The sequence below is a fragment of the Diospyros lotus genome, chromosome 10, assembly GCF_014633365.1.
Source record: "Diospyros lotus cultivar Yz01 chromosome 10, ASM1463336v1, whole genome shotgun sequence".
Lineage (NCBI taxonomy): Eukaryota > Viridiplantae > Streptophyta > Magnoliopsida > Ericales > Ebenaceae > Diospyros > Diospyros lotus.
This window is the reverse complement of record NC_068347.1, coordinates 6,788,642-6,793,226: the sequence shown is the minus strand read 5'-3', so window position 1 is coordinate 6,793,226 and position 4,585 is coordinate 6,788,642. Positions and strand designations below refer to the sequence as shown.

The 4,585-nt window shown below is 41.9% G+C and overlaps 1 long non-coding RNA gene across 1 annotated transcript; it reads left to right on the top strand.

Moving 5' to 3' along the window:
- Nucleotides 1–669: 669 nt before the first annotated feature.
- Nucleotides 670–1,566, top strand: LOC127811748 (uncharacterized). Its single transcript, XR_008025780.1, has 2 exons — nt 670–1,065; nt 1,399–1,566. It is a non-coding gene; the product is annotated as an uncharacterized LOC127811748 (long non-coding RNA).
- Nucleotides 1,567–4,585: the final 3,019 nt, after the last annotated feature.

Genomic DNA, 4,585 nt, shown 5'->3' with positions numbered 1-4,585 from the left:
TCTTTTCTTATATGTACTCGCATTGGGATAAAACTATTGTGATGGATCTCAAATATTATCGTCACTTTAGTTGGTGGTCATTTGCATTTTTCAAAAAAAAAAAAAAAACTTTTGTGAATGAGATGTTGGATTCACAAGAGTAGAGAGTGCATTATTGACATTATAATTTATATATTTTTTTAAACATTAAAAATATTATCTGCAATTAAATAAAACAAAAACAAGACATCATTATTAGGCCCATAGTAAAGGTGTGGAATTACATTAGAAAAAAGGAAGACTTGTCTGCCACTAAAAAAGAAAAATTAATTTCACAAAGATGAGATAATGCAATGCAAAAGACGAATTTGGTATAAATTTATTTCATTTGAGATATTAAAAATGATTATACTTTTTAAGATAATATTACTTTCTCATTAAAGTAATATTATAATTTCATTTGTGATGGTGTTGCAAGCGGTATAAAAGCCAACCCAGGATCAGTGCCTAGTGGGTTGCAGGTTATGAAAGAGTTTTGAGAATGACTTGGGTCGGACCTAACAAGGGGCTAGGAATTAAAGAGAGGAGTTCATCACAACCCAGTGCATAATCTTGAAGTATAAATAACTTGGGGGGGGGGGGGGGGGGGCACACTTTATGCATTCCAACTTTTCCTTTTCCTTCTCGTGTTGTGGCATAATCAATTGATATGAGATCGTAAAATTGGTACAAAGTATCTGTTGGAATCTTCATCAACCCACCTTCTAAAATCGCCCTATTTGATGGCAATTTTTATTAAGATTACTATCTTGATCACATATGCTTCTCTTTCTTTTTGGTCCCCCCTACTATATGCTCTACTTGTGTGATTGTTTTCTTTTTATTTTTATTTTAAGCAAAAAATTGTTGAGAGAGCTCGCCACAAAGTTTTCTTGTACAAGTTGCCTGAAGTAGTTCTGTTTACTGGGATGGTTTCTGCAGGTTGCCTTCAGGACAAAGGTTTTCCACCCTAACATCAACAGCAATGGCAGCATTTGCCTTGACATTTTGAAGGAACAGTGGAGCCCTGGCCTTACTATTTCCAAAGTACCGGTTCTCTTACTATCAATATACTATAGGACTGGCAATACATTATGAGTTGCTATCTTGACAAGTTTTCAAATACGACGACTAGTAATTGGGATTTGGTTCTATGAAAAAATATAAGACTTCTATTGCGGTGGTTGTCCATTTTTGAACCGATCTTCATATTTTTGGATGCTAAGTAAAACCATGCAAAGTTTTGAAGATTATGAAAACTATGGGCAGACCATGTGGATCCATCCAGTAGGGCATTATTGAGGAAATAGTTTTTATGAATTTGAGTGAGCGTTGTTGGTGTGTTGGGATAACTGACTACTTACGTCTATTCACTTTCAGGTGTTGCAATTGATTTGCTCTTTGTTAACAGACCCAAATCCTGATGATCCTTTGGTGCCAAAGATTGCTCACATGTACAAGACAGACAGGAGCAAGTATGAGATGACTGCCAGGAGCTGGACCCAGAAGTATGCCATGGGCTAGCTAAGGATGCAAAATGCAAAAAGCGTGAAGACCAGAGGGCTCCTTTTTAAGGTGTCTCTTCGATCTTACCATGTACGAACAACATGTGATGGGTCGGTCTGTCTGTCTATCTGTTGTATGACTGGTGGTAAAAAAGGTAAAACGTTTCGTCGTAGCCCTCCTCCTCTAAAAAGACACCTTTAGTCGATCTCCTGGATTTGTTGGTTTGTGTTAATTAAGATAAGTATGGGGGTATTAGTGTATTTATCTTTAAGTAAATGTATGTATATATATGCTTATGTTGTACTCTTGAGAATAATACAAAACTGTTCATTTGTATACATCTAACATGGTATCAGAGCCCAAACCCTAACCTAACCCTACCCGTCGCCGCCATCACCGCCGGTCGCTTCGCCCGTCGTCGTCATCACCACGAGTCTCTTCGTCGGCCGCTGGTCCCTCATTGTCGTGGCTCTTCTTCTCCAGATCGCGGCTCCTTTTCTCCAGATTTGGTCCAGCCGCGCCCACATCTCGCCTTTTCCATCTCCTCGCTCGCGCCCTCGCCATCACCGCACCTGTGTCCTCGTCATCGCCACGCCCGCCCCTGAGCTTGCCCTTACTATCACCCGTGCCCGAGCTCGCCCTCACTGTCACCGCCTCTGTCCCGGTCATCTCTCCGTCGACTTCGTCGCACCTGTCTAGATCTGGCCATCCTCAGGTGAACTTCAGTGACAGCTTCAGCTTTTGTGCTCCAGATCTGCCTAGATCTAGTATTGCTCCAGATCTGTTCTTTCCTCTCCTTGGTCGTGTAACCCAATCTGCTCCAAATCTGCCATTGCTCCAGATCTGTCTTCCCTCTCTTTGGTTGTGTAATCAAATCTGCTCCAGATCTGCTGTTCTTTCTGCATCATGGATTCATCTCCAGCTCACTCTTCATCCACAAGCCGCTCCACCATGTCCACACCGGTGGCCATTCCCCATTTTTCAGGCACACCGGTTATTACAACGGAGAAATTGAGCTGACATAATTATCCCGCTTGGTCATGTGCAGTTGAAATTTGGTTTCTTGGTCATGGCCTTGAGGATCATTTATCGAAGACTATTTCAACTGTTTCTGAGGGGGATCAACCTCTTTGGTGGAGAGTGGATGCCCAGTTATTGAGTTTATTGTGGCAGACCATTGAGCCGACCTTAATGCTGATATTTCGACCTCTTTTAGAGTGTAGTGCCCTATGGACTCGGGCTCGTGAGTTGTATATTAGTGACATCACTCGTATTTATGATGTGATTGGCGCTTTGTTCAATTTACGACAGACTGATTTGGATATGACCACATATTTGGGTAAGTTTCAAGCTTCTATTACCAACTTTAACGAGTTGATGCCCTTTGATACCGATATCAAGAAACAATAGCAACAACGCGATCAAATGTTTACTATCCTCTATCTTCATGGAATTCGACCAGAGCTTGACTCAGTTAAGACACAGATTCTCGGTAGTGCCTCTCTTCCTCCTCTGACAGAAGTATTTTCCAGACTACTTAGAGCCTCCTCTGTTACTGTTGATCGTGGCATGTTTGTTGCTGGAGATCACTCCGCCCTAGTTACGACCCCGACTGGTCGTGGTGGTTGTCAGGGTGGTGGTCGTCCACGGCCCCAATGCTCCTATTGTAATCGCCTTAGTCACACTAGAGAGACTTGTTATCGCCTACATGGATGTCCACCTTATGTAGCCAGTACTGCTAACATGGTTGTGGGCGTTTCAGAGGGTCATGCATCTATCACACCCAGTGATTCCTCACTAGTGACTATCTCCGGGGAGGAATATGCTCAGTTTCTTCAGTTTCGGGCAGCACAACAGGCTACTTCACATGTCACATCCTTTGCTGACACTGGTAACCCTACTGCCTGTTTTACTAAGTCTTCATCTTCTCTTGGTCCATGGATCTTCGACTCCGGTGCCACCAATCACATGTCTGGTAATCGTTCTCTCCTATCTCATGTTCAAAATTCGCAGTCTCTACCTTCTGTTACATTGGCTGATGGCTCTCAAGCCTCAATCACGGGTATTGGTACCGTATTACCTCTTCCTACTCTACCATTATCATCTGTTTTATATTTACCACAATGTACCTTTAATTTGCTCTTTGTTAGTCAACTTACTCGCAGTCTTAATTGCTCTATAACTTTCTCGTCTGATTATGTTCTTGTGCAGGATCGGGGGACTAGACGGACGATTGGCACGGGGCTTGAGTCTCATGGTCTCTACTATATGTCTCTCTCTGCTTTTTCAGCAGCGTGCATGACAACATCTTCCCCACTACAAGTCCATTATCGGTTGGGGCACCCATCTCTTCCCAATCTCAAGAAGATGGTTCCCAGTCTCTCTAGTATTTCTTCCTTCGAGTACGAGTCTTATCAATTTGGGAAACATGTTCGTAGTTCTTTCCCAAGTAGAGTTACTAAATGTGCTAGTTCTCCTTTTTTAGTAGTCCATTCAGACGTATGGGGTCCTAGTCGTGTTAGTTCACAAGACAGTTTTCGTTATTTTGTAACATTTATTGATGATTTCTCTCGGACTACATGGTTATATTTAATGAAAATGTGTTCAGAGTTATTTTCAGTCTTCACTACATTTTGTGCTGAAATTAGAACACAGTTCAATTTGCCTATCCATGTTCTTCATAGTGATAATGCTCTTGAATATTTATCTCTCCCATTTAGATTTTATATGGCATCCAATGGGATTCTTCACCAGACTTTGTGTCCTAGAACCCCACAACAAAATGGGGTAGCTGAACGCAAGAATCATCATTTAATTGAGACAGCCCGCACACTTCTTCTTCATATACATGTTCCACTTCAATACTGGAGTGATGTTGTCTTAACTGCATGTTACTTAATTAACCGCATGCCATCTTTTGTCCTTAATGACCAGATTCCTCATTCCATTCTTTTTCCTCAAGTTGATTTATATTCTCTTCCCCCTCGTATCTTTAGGAGCACGTGCTTTGTTCACCATCTTGCCCCAGGTCGTGATAAGTTATCTGCTCGTTCCGTCAAAT